This window comes from Prionailurus viverrinus, chromosome A1, assembly GCF_022837055.1.
Source record: "Prionailurus viverrinus isolate Anna chromosome A1, UM_Priviv_1.0, whole genome shotgun sequence".
NCBI classification, from domain to species: Eukaryota; Metazoa; Chordata; class Mammalia; order Carnivora; family Felidae; genus Prionailurus; species Prionailurus viverrinus.
Window position 1 is genome coordinate 125,921,729 of NC_062561.1, and position 24,483 is coordinate 125,946,211.

Here is a 24,483-nt window from a genome sequence, read left to right on the forward strand (position 1 = left end):
TTGCTGAATTTATCATGATCATACCCAACTAAAGGCTGCTCATTTTCCTTATTTTTAAGTTTTGAAATTTTGAGCAGACCGTCTCTTTCCAAAATGGAAAATCTTGAACACCTTTGCTAAACATGCTCTAATTTGGCAATGTCCTTGAAACATGTTACAGCCAGGGGTAAAAAAATATGTTACAGCCAGGGTGTGTCAAATGGCTTTATAAAAACCTTCATAACAACCTACTAATGTAAATGTTTTCATTTATTAATTGTTTGGGCTAATTTGGTAGACCAAATTGATGGTAGGCCAAACATGATACCTTGTTTTTAATTATTGCTGAGATGAAAGTTTCCCAAATGTATTTGAACCAACACTCTGTATCATAAGGTATAAAATTATTTATAGTTCCTGACCAAGCAATTCTATTTGTCAATGTATTCTAAAGAAATAATCCATACTAGGTATAAAAACATTTTTTCTGGACTTAGTGTAATACTGGAAAATCACAATGAAGTTTGATCAGTGGGGACTTACTGTTTAATTATAATAAATTTATTTATCAAGTTTATGCAGCCCTTGAAAATGGCTGCTATATTAAGGCTAGATGCCATCATGGGGTGGCAAGGCAGGAGGAAGGGGTAGGGAGACTCATAAGAATAGAAAATCCAAACCAAAAAGCTCAAGATACTAATTACTTGTACACTTTGGGTACACTGAGACTTTTTTTTGTTTGTTTTTTTGTTTTTTTGCGACTTTGTTTTTTAAGATTTATTTATTTATTTATTTATTTATTTATTTATTTATTTATTTTTTGGGACAGAGAGAGACAGAGCATGAACGGGGGAGGGGCAGAGAGAGAGGGAGACACAGAATCGGAAACAGGCTCCAGGCTCTGAGCCATCAGCCCAGAGCCTGACGCGGGGCTCGAACTCACGGAGCACGAGATCGTGACCTGGCTGGAGCACGAGATCGTGACCTGGCTGAAGTCGGACGCTTAACCAACTGCGCCACCCAGGCGCCCCTGCGACTTTGTTTTTTAATGCATTCAAAACACCAGAAGAAAATTCATCAAAATGCTAATGGTGGTTATATTAGGGTCATAAGACCACAGCATTTTTTTCTTCTTTAACTGCCTTAAAATTTTCTATAAAGGGGATATATAACTTTTTAATTAGAAAATTAAAAACAAGAATTCTATATATTCCACTAAAACTTTTGAACTCATTAAAAGTCTTCATTATTCAGAGCTAAATGAAATATTCAACTTTCACTCCTTTTGGATCACCTGGCTTCATGATTTATTGTGACAGTAGGAAACATGGGAAGAGGACTCCATCGGGTTTTCTTTCATCACCTGCAAAACATTTTTGGGTACTGGACTGCCCTGTCCTATTGTCTTAAATATCCTGCCTATTTTCCAAAAGTTACCTTTCCAAATGGGTGCTTGGTTTAAATTCCTTCCATCTCTCAAAACTTTGCCTCAACCATGGTAGCCTCTCTCTTGTGTGGATTTGCCTCTGCTTTCATTGGGTCCTTCCCTGAAGAAGGCATCTTTTCATATACTCACCAGTCATTTGTACATCTTCTTTAGAGAAATGCCTATTTTTGAGTCCTTTGTTCATTTTTTAAATTGGGCAATTTGCCTTCTAATATTTGAATTGTAAGAGTTCCTTATAAATGTGGATACAAGTGCCTTATCAAATATATAATTCACAAGTATTTTTTCCCCATTCAATTGGTTTTCTTTCCACTTTCTTGATGATATCATCTTCAGCACAAAAGCTTTGCATTTGGATGAAATCCAATTTAGCCCAATGAAATCTGTTTTTTTCTTCTGTTGCACATATTTGGTGTTACATCTCAGAAGGCTTTGCCTAATCTAAATCCATGAAGATTTATTCCTACATTTTCTTCTAGTACATTCGTGTGCTCACTGACCAAGAAGCTCTCCAGAGCCTCCCAGACCTTATTGGGGTTTCATTACATAAGCATGGTAGATTAAATCACTGGCCATGTGATTGAACTTTATCTCTAGCCCCTGCTCCTCTCTTTGGAGGTCAGGTGCCTGAAATTTCCAACTCTTTAATAACAAGTTTGGTCTTTCTGATGATCATTCAGCATCCATCCTGAGACCAGCTAGGGACCCTCCCACCCCACATTATGTCATAAGCATAACCAAGATACTCCTATCACTCAAGAAATTCCAAAGGTTGACGAAGATGTGCACCAGGACTAGGGACAAAGACCAGATATTTTGTATTATACCATAGTTATCTACCATACTGATAATTCTGGGATATTTTGTACTTAAAAAAAAATGATTTAACTTTGTTTAACCTGGTATTTCCTCAATTTACTTGAACATGGAGACCCATATTATGGACCCTACTTCTTCCCCACACATGACACCTATAAGCACACTTGGGAAACACTCTTTGGGGAACACTACTCAAACCTTTGCTTCTCTGTGCTCCAGTGCTGCATTTCCAAAGTCTTGATGGCTGAACCAACTACACATTTTGTGGGGCCAAGTACAAAACTGGAGTGTGGAGTCTCTTGTTCAACAATTACTAGAAGCAGCATTAGCAGAGCATTAGCAAATCATGGGACCCTTCTGAGCACAAGGTCCTTTCAGACTTACCTCTTTATCCCCACTGCCACATCCCTAACTCAGGCTATCACTGCTCATCCAAGTCCAATTTGGCCTTCTAATAGGCACACAGCCTCTTTTAAAAAAAATTTTTTTTTAAGATTTTATTTATTTTTGAGACGGAGAGAGAGAGAGCATGAACAGGGGAGAGTCAGAGAAAGAGGGAGACACAGAATCCGAAACAGGCTCCAGGCTCTGAGCTGTCAGCACAGAGCCCGATGCGGGGCTCGAAACCCACAGACCGCGAGATCATGACCCGAGCCGAAGTTAGACGCTCAACCGACTGAGCCACCCAGGTGCCCCGACACACTGCCTCTTATCTCACTCCTCCACACAGGCAGCCAGGATAATCATTCTAAAAATGTGGATCTCATCATGATCCTCCTCCCCTCACCTTCCCTGTTTACAACATCTCAATGATATCCCTTGCTTTTGGAAAAAAGGTCTAATACCTTAACATGGCTTAAAGGCCCTTTCTGATGAAGTTCCTGCTTACTTGTGAAGTTTCAACTCATTACTCCTGTTTGTCTCCTGGTAGTGATTGTTTCTCTCTGTCTTTGTTTGATATAAGATAGGATCCTCAGGCAGAGAGCCAGACTTCATTTAAAAACAAAACAAAACAAAACAAAACAAAACAAAACAAAACAAAACAGGACAGGTTGCATAAGAAGGCCTCAAGGGGGGGGCGCCTGGGTGGCTCAGTCCGTTAAGCGTCCGACCTCAGCTCAGGTCACGATCTCACGGTCTGTGAGTTCAAGCCCCGCGTCGGGCACCGTGCTGACCGCTCAGAGCCTGGAGCCTGTTTCAGATTCTGTGTCTCCCTCTCTCTCTGCCCTTCCCCTGTTCATGCTCTGTCTCTCTCTGTCTCAAAAATAAATAAAAGTTAAAAAAAAAAATTAAAAAAAAAAAAAAAAGAAGGCCTCAAGGGGAAAAACAGGAATAGCTTTAGAGCTGGGCCTGACCCCTCGGTGGCCAAGCACAGAAGCTGCCCATGCAGTTCATTTGCCCTCTCCTGCTGGGCCATGGGATGGGGCAGCACAGTATAGTGGCTAAAAGCAGAGTCTCTGGAACCAGACTGCCAAGATAATTAATGCTTTTCTGCCTTAGTTTCCTCCTCATCTGTAAAAATGAGAATAAAACAATCTACCTTAAACTGAGAATTAAATGAGTTAGTGTCTATAAAACACTTAGGACATTGTCTGGCAAGCAATAGGCATTATTAACAGAGTTCAGATGCACTTCTGCTTCTTCCCTCTCCTGTCAACTAACTACCAGCTATCTTTCTTGTGCTCATGCTTTCTGCCAATTTATGGCTTTGGATTATTCATGGCTTCCACGGTCTCATGGCACCTGCATATTGTTCCTCTCTGTGTGAGTTTGGCTTCCACTACAATTTTCGAACTGGTCAGCTACCTCTTGAAACTTTCCACACTCCCCAAGATCAAGATTTTGATTGGTCCAGAAAAATCACTGCAATCCCTCTGTGGCAACTTACTGCAGCCAGCTGAGGCAAGAGCACCACTCTGGACTGGTCCCCTCTGTGTGGTTCAGGGAAGGAACCTCTCAGGGGAACCTGTGGGGAAAGCTAGCATTATGGGCAATGGTCTGTGCAGTACACATGTGTACTCAGTACTCAGGCTTAAAGCTCAGTGCTGTCTCTGAGTATTTTGGTGCCTGGTCCTCTACTCCTATAGCCAATTCGAATAATTATCTTTAAAACAAATGTTTCCCCCCTTTTATTAAAAAATACATATAGCTTAAAAAAAAAAAAGGCGCCTGGGTGGCTCAGTTGATTAAGCATCTGACTTTGGCTCAGGTAATGATCTCATGGGTTCATGAGTTCATGAGTTCAAGTCCTGCACAGAGTGAACATGAGCCCTGCTTTGGGTGAGCCCCACTTCTCTCTCTCTCTCTCTCTCTCTCTCTCTCTCTCTCTTTCTGTCTCTCTCTCTCTTTGCCCCTTGCTCACTTGTGCCCTCTGTCAATAAGTAAATAAATAAATAAAAAAAAATAAACCATCATAAAATGGTAAATTTAAAAAGATTCCAACTTAAATAGCAAAGAAGTATGTCCAAATTACTGCTAATTATAGTTATTTCTGTATTTTCCATGTTTTTAAAATATCTTACATGCCCTGCACTGGGCTCTGTGCTAAAAGCACAGAGTCTGCTTGGTGATTCTCTCTCTTTCTCTACCCCTTGCACACACAAGTGCATGCATTCACGCATTCCCTCTCTCTCTCTCTCTCAAAATAAATAAAATAAACTTATCAAAGGGACATATGCACCCCAATGTTTATAGCAGTGCTATCGACAATAGCCAAAATATAGAAAGAGCCCAAATGTCCATCGACAGATAAATGGATAAAGAAGATATGGTGTGTGTGTGTGTGTGTGTGTGTGTGTGTGTGTGTAATGGAATATTACTCAGCAATCAAAAAGAATATAATCTTGCCACTTGCAACTATGTGGATGGAACTGGAAGGTATTATGCTAAGCAAAATTAGTCAGAGAAAGACAAATATCATATGACTTCACTCACATGAGGAATTTAAGATACAAAACAGATGAACATAAGGGAAGGGAAGCAAAAATAATATAAAAACAAGGAGGGGGACACAACATAAGAGACTCTTAAATACAGAGAACGAACTGAGGGTGGAGGGGCTGTGGGTGGGAATGCGCTAAATGGGCAAGGGGGATTAAGGAAGACACTTGTTGGGATGAGCACTGAGTGTTATACATAAGGGATAAATCACTGGAATCTACTCCTGAAATCATTATTGTACTACATGCTAACTAACTCAGATGTAAATTTAAAAATTAATTAATTAAAAATAAAATAAAATAAAAAACTTAAAAATATTACAAAATCAAATATCTTATTTGGTAATATGCACCTAAAGAGTAATTATGAAAAAGTCAGATAATTGTGTATACCTCTAAAAATCTCACTGAAAACATCATGTTGCCATAGGAACTATCATAGGTGAGCTGCAGTAACAGGACATACATGTGCTTCTTTCTTTTACACCATATTGACAAAATAAGATTTATTTTGTATTAAAATATATATACTAAATGTAAAAATACCCCAATATGCTATATAAAACATAAAAGAGAAATGAAAGTTCATAAATTAATGCCAAATCTAAACACCTAGGGATAATTAAAAAGCATATTTGGCACTCCACTGTGTTTATTTATTTCCTGAACTTTCCGCCTGAAATCTTATCATGAAAAATCTCAAAAATATAGAAAAGTTTAAAGGATTCTCCAGAGATCACCCATATGCACACAGTTTATTTATCCATTCTTCCGTTGATGGACATTTTGGGACTTTCCATTTTTGGCTACTATGAATAAAACTGCTATAAATATTGTAGTACAACTTTCTTTGTAGACATACAATTTTATTTTGCTCTCTTAATGGTGCTCTTGATGAACAGAAGTTTTTAATTTTGATGAAATCTGATTTGTGAACTTTTTTTAATGGTTAAATCATTTGTGTCCTAGTTATAAATGTTTTACCTACCCCAATCCCATGAATGTATTACCTTAAGTGTTTTTCTAGAAGTATAATAGTTTTAATCTTTCACATTAGATCTATGATTTAATATCAAATTAATTATTGTGTATGTTATAAGATGAAGCATGTTACTAGGGTCTTTTTATTCCATGTAAATATTCAATTGCTCTGACACCATTCATTGAAAAAAAGTCATTTTCTCACTGAATTGCATTGACGACTTTGTCGTAAATCACGTAACCATATATGCATGAGGCTCCTTCTGGACTCATTGACCTATTTGTCCTTATGCCAATAGCACCACTGTCTTAATTACTCTTTTAGACTGTTTTAGATTAATTCTTGGCATCTGGTAGGTCCTTCAAATCCATTCTTCTTCAAGATTGACTATTACAGGGGCACCTGGGTGGCACAGTTGGCTAAGTGTCCAACTTCAATTCAGGTCATGATCTCATAGTTTGTGAGTTTGAGCCCTGAGTTGGGCTCTGTGCTGATAGCTCAGAGCCTGGAGACTGCTATCTGTCACGCTCTGCCTCTCAGTCACCCTCTGTCTCCCTCTCTCAAAAATAAATAAAACATTAAAAAAAAAAAAAAAGTACCACTAGGGGCACCTGGGTGGCTCAGTCAGTTAAGCATCTGACTTTGGCTCAGGTCATGATCTCTCCGTTTGTGAGTTCGAGCCCCACGTTGGGCTCTGTGCCTGGGGCCTGCTCTAGATTCTGTGTCTCCCTCTCTCTCTGCCCCTCCCCCGCTCACATTCTGTCTCTCTCTCTCTCTCTCTCTCTCAAAAATAAATATTAAAAAAAATTTTTTTAAAAGCACTGCTTTTTAACCTTAAAAAAATTGATTATTATAGATCTTTTACTTTTTTCACATAATTTAAAAAAAATTTTTTAAAGGTTTATTTATTTTTGAGAGAGAGAGAGAGACACAGAGCACGAGCAGGGGAGGTGCAGAGAGAGGTAGAGACAGAATCTGAAGCAGGCTCCAGGCTCCAAGCTGACAGCACAGAGCCCAACGCACAGCTCGAACTCAGGAACATGAGATCATGACCTGAGCCCAAGTCAGATGCTCAACCAACTGGGCCACCAGGTGCCCCTTTTTTCACATAATTTTTAAAATCAGCTTGTAATTTTCTATTTTTAAAAAATATGCTAAGATTTTTATGGAATTGCATTAAATTTAAGATAAATTTGAGGAAACTAGACATCTTAACAATATACAGTTTTCCAATTCCTAAAATGATATATATCTCTATTTAATTACGCCTTCAACTTCTTTTGGCAATGTTTCATAGTTTTCATTGCAGAAGTCTTTGTAGAATATCTTTGATTGACTTCATTGTGGAATAATGTGATGGCATTCTGTACTCTTATAAATGCAGTTTTAACATTTTTAGTTTCTAGTTGACTGTTGCTAATATGTAAAAGATATATTTCCTATTGACCTCGTATGTAGATTACTAAATTCAACTTATTATTCTAGAAATTTATCTGTAGACTCAACTGGATTTTTTAACTATAAATCAAATCATTTGTGAATAAACAAAATTTTATTTCTTCACTTTCAACTGTATGCCTTTTATTTCTTTCTATTGTTTTATTACACTGGTTAGGTTCTTCAGTACAATGTGAATATAAGTGGTAAGAATAGATATTATTGTCTTGTTACCAGCTTAGCAGAAAAGCATTCAATACTTCACCACTAAAGTGACATTAGCTGTTAATATCGTTGTTGTTTGATATGTGCTCCTTACCAAATTGATTTAATTCCCTTCCTAGTTTTCTCTGAATGACATAAGCTTCTCTCACTTTCTTTGATTTATTTATTTCTATCCCTTCTCTCATACAGAAAATACTGGTCCTTAATAATGTGAATATAGTTTTTTTTTTATTCTATGATGTAGATAAAAATGGTTTCAAAATTATAGTATCAATACCAAAGTTGCTACTAAGTAAAATGCAAGATTTGCTTTTTATTTCACTCTTTTGATATATCTCCCTAAGACTCTACAGGCAGGGTCCTATCTTCTAAAGACAATTGAAATAACTCTTTCCTCTTTATGGCTGTATCACCAATTTGATATACAGGCAGGGTCCTATCTTCTAAAGACAATTGAAATAACTCTTTCCTCTTTATGGCTGTATCACCAATTTGATATACAGTTAAATTAAACTGTTTCATTTTACTTTCAATTTTGGAGGGTTTTTTTCACGTAAACTACCATATCATCTGGGAATAAAAGTAGTTTTGCCTCTACCTTTTCAATTTTTAATCTTCTAATTGTTTTCCACTGACTGCTTGTGTAGGCTAAAGTTTCACAGAGTTAATTTGTTGTGAAGATGGTGATTATTCTTGCCTCATTCCTAAATCAAGTAACAGTGTGCCCAGTATTTCCCCAATGATATCCTGCCTTAGTGGGAACTGTGTATATCTACTACGACTGCTCCCTCCCCTATATTCCTGTAAGTACAATTCTAAATCTGATCTTCATTATCTCTTTCTCTGCCTTGATCTTCTTCTTTGCACTCTGTCCACCCTTCATGGTTGACAAATTGTTTGAATCCCTTCTGTGATTGTGCCACTTCTGTAAAATGCAAACACCTGTGGTTGGTATGTAAGGTATTCTGCATAAGGTGTAGTTGTTACAAGTATTAATAAGACATGAATGAACTGGGATTGGGCTTTGGAGAAGGTATAGGTGTGATACAAAAGAAGAGATAAGGGAAATCAGAGTCATATAGTTCTGTATAGCAGGAGGCATCAAATCCCCAATGGCATGAGTTAAGACTGTGATGGTCAGAGAACAGAGGCAAAGTTAGGAACTGCATCCCTTGTTTGAGACACTAGGACCTCTTTGAAGACCTGAAGTCCTTTCTCACTGATATTAATAAAGCACAGTTATCTGGCTTCAATTTACCTTTCTTACTTCTCTCATACTATTACTCTTGACAAAGACCATCAGACTTAACTTTCTGTACCATTTTTGCACTTGGGATTTCAAATTAGGTGAATTTTGTGTCTGACACTTTAAGTTGGTCTCTGTAGCCATAAGCCAAAGACACCAAGACCCCTACAAGACTCATACACAACAAAGAGATTTAACTGTGTTCTCTACTCCAACTATTCCCTCTGCTCAATGAGCATTTCTTTAAAAAAAAAATTCTTTAATGGTTATTTATTTTTGAGAGAAAGAGACAGAGAGCAAGTGGGGGAGGGACAGAGAGAAAGGGAGACACAGAATCCGAAGTAGGTTTCAGGCTCTGAGCTGTCAGCACAGAGCCCGACGTGGGGCTCGAACCCATGAACCGTGAGATCATGACTTGAGCTGAAGTCACACACTTAACTGACTGAGCCACCCAAATGCCCCTCAACGAGGATTTCTTGATCCCTACTCCTAGAAATAATCTCTGGCTCCTTCAAATTTACATATGACTTCACCTGTGCTCTCTTATAACACCTCAATTCCTACGTTCTGCTGTAGTTATTAAAGTACAAACTTATCCTCTCAATAAACTTCCTGAATTAACTCAGACTGATCCATTTTAGATTCCAATAACTTCTAGAATGATGTTCTGAATCATTGTAATAAATAATCATGAATAATTGTGGTTTGATCATTACAGAAAACACTGGGCTCCATTCTTTTTTTGCTGTACTTCTATAAATACAACCTAAGGTTGCACTTGCTTTTTCTTCTTTGTAAATTATTAAGTAACATAAACTTAAAATCTTTTTAAGTTAAAAAAAACCTTTTTAAGTTAAAAACAATCACTTTTTTTTTAAGGGTACTTTTTTGATGAGGGAGAGGGGAAGGAGAAAGAGGGAGAGAGAATTCCAGACTCCATACTGTCAGTGCAGATGGCTCTGCACTGACTGGGGCACCAGCTCATATACTGTTGGATAGTGACCTGAGCTGAAATCAAGAGTCAGATGCATAACCAACTGAACCACCTAGACACCCCAACCCTTTGCTTTAAGTTTTTTTTCAGTGCTAGGTTTCTTTTGACTTCTATTTGTGAGGCTGATCTTTAAAATTTAAGTAGACAAATTTGATCTTTTGAGATCTATCATGTAGTCTATGGAGATCTATCATGATCTATCATGTAGTCTATGGAGATCTTGATTCTATTATCCAACCTGTAATCTGTTTCTCCAGCTTTTAGTCATCTGCCTATTTGGTAAGCATCTCTTCTAGGTCTTCATAGAGGTAAATAATAAAGGTATGTACAATTCGTGAATCCTCATAAAATTATCAAAAACAAAACAAAACAAAACAAACCCCCGAACCTCTCAAAGACAACATGGATTGATTAAGCAGATGTTTGGCCATTGTTAATAAATTAGTTAAGAATCTAACCCACATAATCCATTGTATTATTTTCCATATCACATTTCCTGGATTCATCCAGAAGAATATCATGATTGTCTTTGTCACATGTCTATTAAACAAAAAATAACTATCAATAGCTTCCCTCTCTTCTACCAATCTTTTTTAAAAAATTTTTTTAATGTTTATTTTTCTGCAAGACAGACAGAGCTTGAGCGGGGGAGGGGCAGAGAGAGACGGAGACACAGAATCTAAAGCTGGCTCCAGGCTCTGAGCTGTCAGCACAGAGCCCGAAGTGGGGCTTGAACCCACAAACCATGAGATCATGACCTGAGCCAGAAGCTCAACAGACTGAGCCACCCAGGTGCCCCATCTACCAATAATAATGAGGAAGAAAATGAGTTTACTTTGGCATGCCACGCTCCTGAAGAGCCCAAACTGGCGCCTACTGCCAGATAAAAGGATTCTGATTTGTTTAACAAAGGCTAGCATTCACACTCAACTGGCTCTCCCCTATCCAAGGGAAGGCGTTACTCTTACAGGAACAATAGAAATCAGTGACTCACTCCCAGGAGAGAGGTTACTCTTCCTGACAGCTAATCACAACCTGGCAGCATGAAGGTAAAGCAAATCAAACTGACAAAAGCTATCTTCCTAGATTGCCCATTCCTGACAAATTCAGGGAGAATAGAATCTCACTGCTATTGTTTCCCAGCACTTACACACAGTTCCCAGAACTTTATAACACAAGACCAACAATCAAATAAGGTTACCATCTCTATTCACTAATATAATCACCAGTTCTTACTGAGGAAAAAGTTCACTATCAACTGTGTAACATTCACTCCTAAGGGTGTTCCTAAAATACAGGTCTTTATGGTGTAGATTTTTTTTTAAAGTTTATTTATTTATTTTGAGAGAGAGAGACAGTGAGCAGGGAGAGGCATGAGGGAGAGGGAAAGATAGAGAATCCCAAGCAGGTTCCTCACTGTCAGCGCAGAGCCTGATGTGGGGCTCAAACTCATGAACTGTGAGATCATGACCTGAGTTTATGGCATAGCTTTTGATTAAATTTTTCTCTGCCAGAAATTATTTTGGTAGAAGGTATCCAATAAATACTTGATTTTGTTTCTTGTCTTACCTAAATCTATTAGTTTTTTTTGGAGGGGGGAAGGGTGTTAAATTTCAATTTGGAAATAGATTTTGTCAGGGTGCTTGGTGCCTCGGTTGGTTAAGCGTCAGACTCTCGATTTCAGATCAGGTCATGATCTCCCGGGTTTGTGAGATTGAGCGTGTGTGGGGTGCAAAGGCTGCTTGGGATTCTCTCTCTCTCCTCTCTCTCTCTGCCCCTTCCCCCACTCGCGTGTGCCATCTCTCTATCTCTTAAATAAAAAAATATTTTTGTAAAAAAGGAAAGAAATAGATTTTATTCTGATTAAAAAGGTAATTTTTTTAATGTTTATTTAGGGTTTTTTTTTTTTTTTGAGAGAGAGAGAGAGAGAGAGAGAGAGAGAATGGGCAGGCAACAGGGAGAGAGAGAGAGAGACACAGGATCTGAAGCAGGCTCCAGGCTCTGAGCTGTCAGCACAGAGCCTGATGCAGGGCTGGAGCCCACGAACTGCGAGACCATGACCTGAGTCAAAGTCGGATGCTTAATTGACTGAGGCACCCAGGCACATCAAAAAGGTAATTTTTGAAAACATAATTATAATAGATCTGAGTATATTTCCTGGATCTCAGCTCTCCTTCCAGGCAGAGTTCATAATTATATTAATTAATTTGTGCATATTGGAAGAATCTTTTTTTTCAGGGTACTAGTGTATATTCCAATAAATTCCTAGAAACTAGGTTAAATTGGATTCTGTTCTTGCCATGTGTACTTTCTTAAAGGATATATAATACAAAATAATTCTATTTAATAACAATTTTGGAGTAGGACATGAAAAGAACAAAAATAAAGTGTGTAAGTAAAACTGAGTTTCTCTTAGGACACTTCCAATATAAAATGACATTCAACTAGTAGATCCTGGCTTAAACCTTTTTGACTTCCAAATGAAATACTTAAAAAGAAAGAAGATGACTATCAAGATCAAAACACAAAACTGATAATTAACTTAGAGGCAGAAGCAAGGGGAAAACTCCACTAAGTCAGATGGAAACTGGAAAAGTTTAATCAATTGCTCTCTTTTCCTATGCCACTGGGGAAAATAGTGGCACTCGTGGGCCAGAAATCAGGTTGTAAAGCCCTTCTGGTTGTCCTGAATGAAGAAGTAAAAGACTGCAATGAGAAACCTTAGACAGCCAGCCTCCTCCCACATGGTTTGAGGAAGCCAGAATCTTCTCTCCTAGTCCTCCCTTCCTTCTCTTCCTAAAAACATTCAAGTTCCATGATAAAAACTAGGCAGGAAGTGGGGTATATACCAGGGATGTTGTAGTCTCCGGTGTAAACACTGCAGAAACACTGAGACAGAAAGAGTGGTGAAAATAGAGGGTCTAGCAATTACAATGTTTCACAAATCCCACCAATTAGAGGGTGATGGAGATAGTGGGGGCAGGAGAAGATACCATTTCAGGCCAGCAGAGTCTCACTAGATGAAAACTTGCAAGAGGCTGGGAATGGGCTAGGAGCTGCCCAGCAGATCTGCTACAGATCTGAGAAGGGAACATGCAAGCTAAAACCCATTGCAGTAGTGTGCTGGTAAAAAGACTCTGACTACCCCACCACTACCACCAACTCTCCTTCCATTTTGTAAGTTTTTGCCAATTTCCATGGTGTGAACATTCCGAATATAGTGGATCTCAGCTGTCAACATCACTGAACCACAAGTTAGGAAGAGAAGCACATGACCCCAGATTGTCATAAGCTGGATCCATCACATTCCCTGGCAAGCACTAGATGTGGATGGATTTCTCTTCATTCTAGGATGAGTAAAGAGGACCCTGTCAGAAAAATGCTTTAGGACGCAGGAAGGAGAAGAATGTTAACAATACCTAGCCGGAATTGAGTGCTGGTTGTTCTAAGTACATTCTACTTTACAAGAAACATCTCTTAATCTTCATAGCAATTCTATGCAGTAAGAGGTACTATCTTAATTTTAAGACAACAATCTGAAGTTTCGTGAGATAAAGTAATTTTTGCCCTGCTCATGCAGCTATTAAGTGGCAGATTTGGTCTTTGGACTGCTGAACTGCAAAGCCAATGCACTTAAACTCTAAGCTAAGCACAAAGTAAACCTGCAATAAATGTTCTGATTTCTTGACTCATTATGATAAACCATTCATCTCCCTTATAAATTATTGTCATTTTATACTTCTTTCTCCTTTGAATTAATGAGAGATTTATGTCCAGGACCTTTCTATTGATCTTTCCTAATTTACAGTGACAAGTGAGTGGCCTCTTGGGGGAAGATTTTTTTTCTGAGTGAAGTGGGGTGTAGGGGTATAAGTGTGGTGGGAGATACTCAGAGAACAGGGGAACAGGGTGTCAGAATGCAACAGATAGAGAGTAGGGGCTGGGACGCATACTCCAAACGAAAGCAGTCTGTCATGCTATCAATATTTCAGCGTTCTCCTAAATTCATGCCAGAGTCGTTTGCTTTGCTGTCATCAGTGTTAACAGCCATATGGATTGATTAGTCATCCAACACTCTAGTTTGATATATACAATGACCTTTATTCCATAACAACTACCTCCTCCCATAGGCACACCTGGGGATCTTTGCACGTCTATGTGCTCCACCTTTGATACACTGAATTCCAGTAAATTGCTCGCTGACTACCACCTTCTAACTCTCCCACATCTTACTCCTTCACTTGACATTTGAACTAGTCAAGCCCTCAGAGACCACCTCCTCTGTTTACCGCCAACTTTCCTTCCTTTCTGTCTTCTCTCCTTTTTTAACTCAGCCTACACCCTGGGTTGTATCAGTTCAATCACTGTCTCATCAGTGATCTCATCATCTTTGCCCCTTTGCCTCCCATCATCCCTGAATGTTCATCCATCAGCCCTCTCAGCCTCTGAATGCAAGCTGTTGTGAAAATCATGCAATAAGGTTCTCTCACCTCAGCTTACTCTTCCTCACAGCCCAAAAGTCCTTCAGTAAATGCTTTGTCAGATGTTTCTCCTATTCCTCACAGAAGCTATTTCAAACTTTTACCATATTCCTAGTCTACAGACCTCTCCTTAACTTCAGAAGACCTTGGCTGCACTTCACAAATGTATTCCACGGGAGATGCTCCATATTCTCGGGGCATCAGGGCATTTCTGAGCACACAGTCCGTAAGCCTTTTCAACAGGAACTTTAGTACCTCCTTCGTGAAGACTCCACATTCCTGCATTATCTGAAAGCCCTGGGGAATTTCACAGCTAAAAAAGTCTGCCTTCCATACCCAAGTAGAGATGGCTCTGGAGTTTGATAAGAATGCTGGCATACATATTATTGACACTAAACCCCACTGCCTCCAGCCTCCTGATGATCTTGCAGGGGCTATGTGGAATACTTAAGAGAGGGCAACTGCCCTCACAAAGTATAAATCTCTTCCAAGCCTTCCTACTCTTGGTTTCTCAAAGTTACAGACCTAGAGCAGAGAAAACAGAAAAATTTATATATAAGCCCAAATCTCTCTGATTCAGCCTAGATCAAATTGAATTCCAGATTGTAACAGAGGTGCCATATGTTTCAATAATAGGAATCTTGGGCAGATGAGATGTTGACACAGACATTTTACAGTTTCAAAACTCTGAGCTGGGCATGGGAGCTTGCTGCAGAGATAAAGATCAAATATGGGCTTCATTAACCAATCAGATGTGTTAAGGACACTAAAAATGTAAACATTAGCCAGGTTGGGGTAAAGGTCCTTTCTTGACAGATGATGTTTCTTATCATGATGAAATTGATTCCTGGCTAGGGTGTATTTAAGAAGTTCAACAGGTACATCTTGATTTTTAACTACAACGGTTTACTGTTTTATATTACCCTAAATTTTGAGACGATGATACTTGTTTTACTTGTTTGTTTTGAGAAATTTTATTTCCTTATTGTTTGTTACAGGACGTTCAGTTTGGATTTCTTCATCAACATTGTAACTGATCTTACCATAATTAATTCAAATGAACATTAAGGAACTGTCAGATCCTCTTGGAGTTAGGAAAAATACATGTATTTTCTTCTTTTCATGGCTGTGGTTAAAAACTAAACTGTGATTATATTAGAGTGTTTTTTCTCCAGTATTGTGAAAAAACACCAACCTACAGAAAATTAAAGTGAACATTAAAATGAACCACCATGTGCCCAGCATCCAGATTCAACAATCATCAAGAAGTTGTCACAATTGTCAAAATAGCTTAAAAAGCCAATGCAAGCACACAGTGATGGATTGATGGTGGGCCCTTCTCTGTGGGCCTCTCAGAGTATACCTGTGCCAGAGAAGCATGCAGCCTTGAACCACTGCCCAGCCTCCTCACTAGTGGGCTGTGGGCACTGAAGGGGGCTGTACATTGTAAAAAAATAAAAATTTTAAAAAAGTTTTTCAAAGCCAATACATACATTTAGCTGTATATTTAACAGTGCAAACTGGTTCCCTGAGCAGCTACCTCTCAGATCCAAGGGCACTGCAGCTCAGGCATCTACTACTACACAGTGACAGAGCTATACTCTCCCGAGGGCACACCTCAGGGTGAATATTTCTACTTAAAAATTTTTTTTAACTTTTTTAATGTTTATTTATTTTTGAGAGAGAGAGAGAGAAAGAGAGAGAAAGAGCAAGTAGGGGAGGGGCAGAGAGAGAGAGAGACGGGGACAGAATCCAAAGCAGGCTCCATGCTCTGAGCTGTGGTGGGGCTCGAATTCATGCACCAAGAGATCATGATCTTAGCTGAAGTTGGTCACCCAACCAATGAGCCACCCAGGCACCCCTAAAAAAACTTTAATGTTTATTTATTTTTGAGAGAGACAGAGACAGAGTGTGAGCAGGGGAGGGGCAGAGAGACAGGGAGACACAGAATCTGAGGCAAGCTACAGGCTCTGAGCTGTCAGCACAGAGTCCAACGCAGGACTCGAACTTCCCAACAGTGAGATCATGACCTGAGCTGAAGTCAGACATTCAACCAACTGAGCCACCCAGGATCCTGGATATATCTACTTCTAATTTTAACTTTTTATTTTTATGCTTCATTAGTTATGTGGGGTTTTAAAAATTATTACATAAATAGTACACACACATTGTAATCCATCAAATGCTACATGGGAGTTTTTATTCTTTTCCTGTTTGAAAGTTCTCATGATCTTCTTACCTCTGAGGTAACTGGTTGATGTGGATCATTCAAAGTTTTTTTTTTTTTCTTCTCCACACAATTATGTGTAAACATATGGTGCTAGGTAGTAAGCCTTTGTCTCTTAGCTCCAGCCTCTTCCCTGTCTTATTGTGATGGTGGGATTGTAACTAGGCTTTCTGGTTTTCTGTTAGGATCCTTGTTTGTTTCCAGTTTGCTAACGGACCCCCATCATCTTGGAATGCTTCTTCACTCCTGCCGCTGCCACCGTAGCCCCTGGCAGTGACTGAATAAGGCTTGCAGTTTTTTTCAACAATTGGAGAACCAGATTCATCCCACCCTCTCACTTAGAGATCTTCAAGTTTCCTTTTAGTTGTCTAGTTAGCAGACTGATACCTAGTTTATTGTTATTTTATATTTAGCTTTCTCCCTTTCATAAAACTGATATGATCTCTCTCCTCCTACTAGACAATGACACAGAAACATTCATATGTTGGAATTTTGTTCTTCTCCTTATTTACATATATATTTTTAACAATGGGATAATGCCCATTACTTTTCAAGTTGCATTTTTTTCACTTAATATTTCATGGACAATATTTCCAGGTCCGTATATATAAGTCTAACTGATTTTCTCAATAACTGCATAATATTCCCATATATGGGCAGACTGTAATTTATTTGACCATTCTGTCGATGGATGTACAAGTCCTAATTTTTGCTATTACAAAAAAAAAATGCTTCAATAAACATTCTTGTTCATGTATCCTTCTACAATAATGCATTTGTTTCTGTTAAAAAAATTACTGACAGTGGGATTGCTATGTCAAAGAATGAGGTATTTATATTTGTGTGACACCATGTATTCTGAACTGAAGTGGTCACACTCCTCAGTTTATGACACCATATCATGAATTCCCCTCTGGAGCCTCCAGAAAGAACATAGCCCCTGCCAACACCTTGATTTATTCCATGAGACTCAATGTAGATTTGGGACCTGTGGAATTATTAGATAATAGATCTGGTTGTTCTGAGCTACTAAGTTTGTGGTAATTTATCATGGCAGCAATAGGAAACTAATCTGTTCTTATTAAGTTAAGTATTAATGTTATATGTTATTTCATAAAGTTCAATAGTTTCCTACTCACCTAATCTCACTACTTAATTTTCTTTTTCTGAGTCAACTTGATAAGACAGATATTACTAAATTGTTTTCCAAAATGTGAAATTCATGTTTATCCAACAATGGGTGAAACATTTTCTACTAATTCCCATAAGGAATGGACACTACTGATTCATTTAATGTTTTGCCAATCACATGAGCAAAAAGTGATATGTTGTTGCTTTAATTTGCATTTCACTATCAATGAATCAGAACACTTGTTGGTTATGGGGGTTTATGATGTTCTATAGATGTTTCCAAATTATTATGTTTTCATTTATTTATACTATCTTCTTGCTATAAAAAGTTTTTAAATTTGGTATGTTTACCTTTTCTGTTGCTGTTTTTGGGTTTCCAGGCTTGATTAAAGTTCCTCATGCACTTTGATGGCTCATGTAAAGTCTGACATTTTCTTACAAAATTTAATTGTTTACAATTATGTCTTTAACCCAACCAGAATTAATTTTCCGAAATATTATAAAATACAGGATTCATTTGAGTTTCTCCCCAATTGCACCAACACTATTAAAGAATTCAGCCTTTCCTCAGTGATTTGAATTATCACCTTTGTTATGTATCAAATTTTAACTTACACTGTACCTATTTCTTTTTTTAATGTTTATTTCTTTATTTTTAAAAACATTTTTTAAATGTTTATTTATTTTTGAGACAGAGAGAGAGAGACAGAGCACAAGCGGGGAGGGCAGAGAGAGAGAGAGGGAGAGAGACAGACAGAATCCAAAGCAGGCTCCAGGCTCTGAGCTGTCAGCACAGAGCCCAACGCAGGGCTTGAACTCACCAGACGTGAGATCATGACCTGAGCTGAAGTCGGATGCTTAACCCACTGAGCCACCCAGGCACCCCTATTTCTTTATTTTGAGAGAGAGAGAGAGAGAGAGAGAGAGAGAGAGAGAGAGAGAGAGAAAGGAGCAGAGAGAAAGGAGCAGAGAGAAAGGGAGAGAGAGAATACCAAGCAGGCTCTGTGCTGTCTGCTCAGAGCCCAACAGCAGGTTCAATCCCACAAACCATGAAATAATGACCTAAGCCAAAATCAAGAGTTAAACATTTAACCAACGGAGCCATCCAGGTGCCCTTGGATTTAATTTTATATTAGCTTTATCATGTATTCCAATATTAAGTAGGCAAGTTTTTCCACACTGTTGTTCCTTTTCTCTTTTAATGCTTTTCTTGTCTATTACCTTATATTTATTCTTCCATACAAAATTTAGGATCCAAATAAAAGAAAAAATTTGTATGGAATTAAATTTACAAAATAATTTTAGGAAATTTTAGGAAATGCGGCATTTGATGATACATTATCTATTGAGAAAATCTTTTCATTTGTTCCATTGTGTCATATTTTAAAAAAATGCCTTGTTGGATTTGATCCAAGAGCATGTTATTTAAAGTTTTTGAACCTGTATAAATGAAATTAGTCTATTGTTCTGCTTTTTTGTCTTTGTATGACTATGCTGGATTTATAAAACTATTGTGAAGAGTTTCATATTTTTATATATTCTGGAATAGTTTGGTAAACATAGGAATTATCTGTAATTTGAATGTTAGAGGGAATTTAGCTGTAACTTGACCAGACTTGTTGCTTTTTTCATTATTTGAAACCAATTTTATTATAGGGGCGCCTGGGTGGTTAAGCGTCCAACACTGGTTCAGCTCAGGTCATGATCTTAAATCATGTGCGTTTGAGCCCTGTGTCAGCAGGCTCTGTGCTGACAGCTTAGAGCCTGGAGCCTGCTTCAGATTCTGTGTCTTCCTCTCTCTGCCCTTTCCCTGCTCATGCTGTCTGTCTCAAAAACAAACATTAAAAAAAAAAAAAACTTTAACAAACTTAAAAAAAAGAAAATGATTTTATTATAAAAAATTTCAAGTAGAGAAAATAGTATAATGAATCTATGTACCTACCACCTAGCTTTGACAATTATCACAAGACTCTTTCATTCTTGTTTCATCTATCTTTCCACTTTTATTTTGCTGGAATATTTTATTTTATTTTTTATTTTTTATTTTTTTTATGAAATTTATTGACAAATTGGTTTCCATACAACACCCAGTGCTCATCCCAAAAGGTGCCCTCCTCAATACCCATCACCCACCCTCTCTTCCCTCCCACCCCCCATCAACCCTCAGTTTGTTCTCAGTTTTTAACAGTCTCTTATGCTTTGGCTCTCTCCCATTCTAACCTCTTTTTTTTTTTTTTTCCTTCCCCTCCCCCATGGGTTCCTGTTAAGTTTCTCAGGATCCACATAAGAGTGAAACCATATGGTATCTGTCTTTCTCTGTATGGCTTATTTCACTTAGCATCACACTCTCCAGTTCCATCCACGTTGCTACAAAAGGCCATATTTCATTTTTTCTCATTGCCACGTAATATTCCATTGTGTATATAAACCACAATTTCTTTATCCATTCATCAGTTGATGGACATTTAGGCTCTTTCCATAATTTGGCTATTGTTGAGAGTGCTGCTATGAACATTGGGGTACACGTGGCCCTATGCATCAGTACTCCCGTATCCCTTGGATAAATTCCTAGCAGTGCTATTGCTGGGTCATAGGGTAGGTCTATTTTTACTTTTCTGAGGAACCTCCACACTGCTTTCCAGAGCGGCTGCACCAATTTGCATTCCCACCAACAGTGCAAGAGGGTTCCCGTTTCTCCACATCCTCTCCAGCATCTATAGTCTCCTGATTTGTTCATTTTGGCCACTCTGACTGGCGTAAGGTGATACCTGAGTGTGGTTTTGATTTGTATTTCCCTGATAAGGAGCGACGCTGAACATCTTTTCATGTGCCTGTTGGCCATCCGGATGTCTTCTTTAGAGAAGTGTCTATTCATGTTTTCTGCCCATTTCTTCACTGGGTTATTTGTTTTTCGGGTGTGGAGTTTGGTGAGCTCTTTATAGATTTTGGATACTAGCCCTTTGTCCGATATGTCATTTGCGAATATCTTTTCCCATTCCGTTGGTTGCCTTTTAGTTTTGTTGGTTGTTTCCTTGGCTGTGCAGAAGCTTTTTATTTTCATAAGGTCCCAGTAATTCACTTTTGCTTTTAATTCCCTTGCCTTTGGGGATGTGTCGAGTAAGAGATTGCTACGGCTGAGGTCAGAGAGGTCTTTTCCTGCTTTCTCCTCTAAGGTTTTGATGGTTTCCTGTCTCACATTTAGGTCCTTTATCCATTTTGAGTTTATTTTTGTGAATGGTGTGAGAAAGTGGTCTAGTTTCAACCTTCTGCATGTTGCTGTCCAGTTCTCCCAGCACCATTTGTTAAAGAGGCTGTCTTTTTTCCATTGGATGTTCTTTCCTGCTTTGTCAAAGATGAGTTGGCCATACGTTTGTGGGTCTAGTTCTGGGGTTTCTATTCTATTCCATTGGTCTATGTGTCTGTTTTTGTGCCATTTTGCTGGAATATTTTAAAGCAAATCTCAGATTTCATATAATTTCATCTGTAAGTAGTTCACCATGTATCTCTAACAGATAAGGTGTTTTCAACACAGCCACCTCATCACACCTAAAAAAAATTTCCTGATTGTTTAAAAAATATCCTTTTACTATTGGTTTGAATCAGAATCTAAACAACATCTAGTGCATTGCATTTTTGTTGTTCTGCCTTTTGATTCTCTCTAATTTATGAAAGTTCTTTCTTATCTCCTCCCACCCTGCCCTCCCCATGCCATTTATTTGTTGGAAAACCAGGTTGCTTGTCCTACAGTATATTATAGCTCTGGATTTGGTTGATTATTTCCTTGTAGTGTTACTTCATTCATTTCTCTCTTCTTTGTTTATTTGTTTGTTTATTTTTGGGAGACTGAAAATTAGATAAAGTCTTGAATGTATTTAAGTTAAATAACTTTTTTGTTAAGGATTCTTCATAGATCATATGGTATACTTCATATTGCACCACGTCATGATTGCCCTTAAGGTCTGATTGTCCCACTTATAGTGATATTGAGATTGATGATTGAATTCAGGTTAGTATCAGCCTAATCCATTCATTATACAGTTCACCATCAGCCTTTCACCTAATAGTTTTAGCAGCCATTAATAAATATTCCTAATTCAGTGAAGAAATGGGCAAAAGACATGAATAGACACTTCTCCAAAGAAGACATCCAGATGGCTAACAGACACATGAAAAGATGCTCAACATCACTGATCATCGAGGAAAAACAAATCAAAACCATGACGCGATACCACCTCACACCTGTCAGAATGGCTAACATTATCAACTCAGGTAACAACAGATGTTGGTGAACATCCGGAGAAAAAGGCTCTCTTTTGCACTGATGGTAGGAATGCACACTGGTGCACCCACTCTGGAAAACAGTATGGAAGTTCCTCAAAACATTAAAAATAGAACCACCCTACAACCCAGCAATTGCACTACTAGGTATTTATCCAAAGGATACAAGAGTGATGATTCGAAGGAGCACATGAACCCCAATTTTATAGTAGCACCACTGACAATAGCTGAAGTATGGAAAAAGCCCAAATGTCCATTGACTGACAAATGGATAAAGAAGTGCTGAATATTACTCAGCAATCAAAAGGAAAGAAATCTTGCCACTTGCAACAATGTGGATGGAACTAGGGTATATCATGCTCAGTGAAATAAGTCAGTCACAGAAAGATAAATATCATATGATTTCACTCATATGTGGAATTTAAGAAACAAAACTAAGAACATAGGGGGGAGGGAAACAAAAATAAGATAAAAGCAGAGAGGGAGACAAAGCATAAGAGACTCTTAAAGAGAACAAACTGAGCGTTGCTAGCAGGATGTTGGGTTGGGAGATGGGCTAAATGGGTGATGGGCATTAAGGAGGGCACTTGTTAGGATGAGCACTGGGTGTTATATATAAGTGATGAATCACTAAATTCTATCCCTGAAATCATTATTACATTATATGTTAACTCACTTGTATTTAAATGTTAAAAAAAAAAATCTTTAGAGCCACTGTTTTCATTAGGATTTGCAAAAATGGTGGGTTTTTTTTTCTACTATTGTTTCTACCTTTGTTAGCTGAAATTCCTCAACAAAAAAGAATCTTTCCTTAACAACTATTTAGTTACACTGAAATGAAGCTCATATAGGAAAGGCAGGCTGGTCCTGCCTTCCCTAATATTTTCAATCATATTGGTATTTCAAGTTTTAAAAAACTTTCAGTCATTTATATATTGCTAGAAAAATTTCTAAATTTTCACTTTATTACCGTGGAATGTGCAAACCATTCTGGTATAATTCTTTTGACTTTTATCATAGCTCCTTTTTCAAACCTAAAATGGTATGTGTATATACACACATGTATGTGTGTGCATTCGTGTCTGTGTATTACCTACGGGGTTTGTACATTATTTATCTTTGCAAAAACCAGCATTAGATTTTATTTATCCTTCTGATTTTCCCTTCTATGAGTCACTTCTTAAGTGATTCCAAGTACTCACACCTGTTTCACATTTAGAGTAAGGCTAGGATGAGAGGTAGTTTCTTAAGTAATTTATAATTCCAAATTACCTTACTGTTCTATTTCTCCAGTTAACACAAATTTAATCTCTGGTGTTTCATTTTACTACACAGAGGCAAGTTAGAACTCTTCAGGAAAAAATTCCCATTTTTTACTTCTCTAGTCAACCTACAAATTTATTTGCATTCTTGCTTCCTTTTTTTTTTTTTACCATGTCCCCTCTCACCACAGTGAAAGAAGGTAATTATTCAACTAAGTACTGCATCTATCTCTCCCCCATTCCTAGAAACCTTAACTGATCAATGAATGTTTCTCAAGTGTCTTTAAATTCTATCAAATTATTTTCTTCCCTACTCTGTAAACAGGCTCAAGTGTCTCCCATCTAGGTTAAACAGACAAATATTCCCTTTTAGTTATCTCCATGTCTTTTCTTTCCATTACAGTCAGCTCACTGAAACATAATCTATGGTTTCTACCCACACTCTATCCTCTGCCCTCATTACTTCTCCAAATCTCGTGCCAAAGTCAGCAGTGGCTTCTTCCTTGCTAAAAACCAGTGGACTCAACACAGCATCTGATGCTCTTGACCTCCTTGAAGTACTTTACTTTCTTGACTCAGATCGTCCCCCCTCCACCTTCTCCTGATTCTTTTACTCCTTTGACTACTCATTCTTATTCTTCTCTGCAGTTTCCTTTTTCTTTCTGAAACAGAGAAGACCGTCAATGTCAAACTTCCCACTGTTTTCATTCTCTTTTCCCTCTTACCATGGAAGAAAATAGCATCAATTAATGTTCACAGGGCAATAGCTTCTGGAGCTGAACTCTGGTCCAAAAGACTTTATTCCCATAAAATCTTCTGTGTCCACACTGGACTTGCCTAAATATCGTATTGGCACAACAAAAACAAAGTGTCAAAATCTAAACTCATACTTTTTCTTCAGAACTTGTTTTTCCTCCACTACTTCCCTTTTGATGCATAGTACTGCTACCTATCCAATTATTTAAGCCAGAAATTTGGCTTAAAATGATAGCATGAGACAGTGTGACTGCAAAACAGAAAAGCCATTGAATAAAAG

At 38.0% G+C, this 24,483-nt stretch overlaps 1 protein-coding gene and 1 non-coding gene across 3 annotated transcripts in view; one reads left to right on the top strand and one right to left on the bottom strand.

Moving 5' to 3' along the window:
* MIER3 (MIER family member 3) overlaps positions 1–24,483 on the bottom strand; it is a 194,106-nt gene that overhangs the window by 111,871 nt on the left and 57,752 nt on the right. The gene's annotated exons all lie outside the window — the stretch shown is intronic.
* On the top strand, positions 15,860–15,996 carry LOC125147504 (small nucleolar RNA SNORA42/SNORA80 family). Its single transcript, XR_007145222.1, has one exon. It is a non-coding gene; the product is annotated as a small nucleolar RNA SNORA42/SNORA80 family (small nucleolar RNA).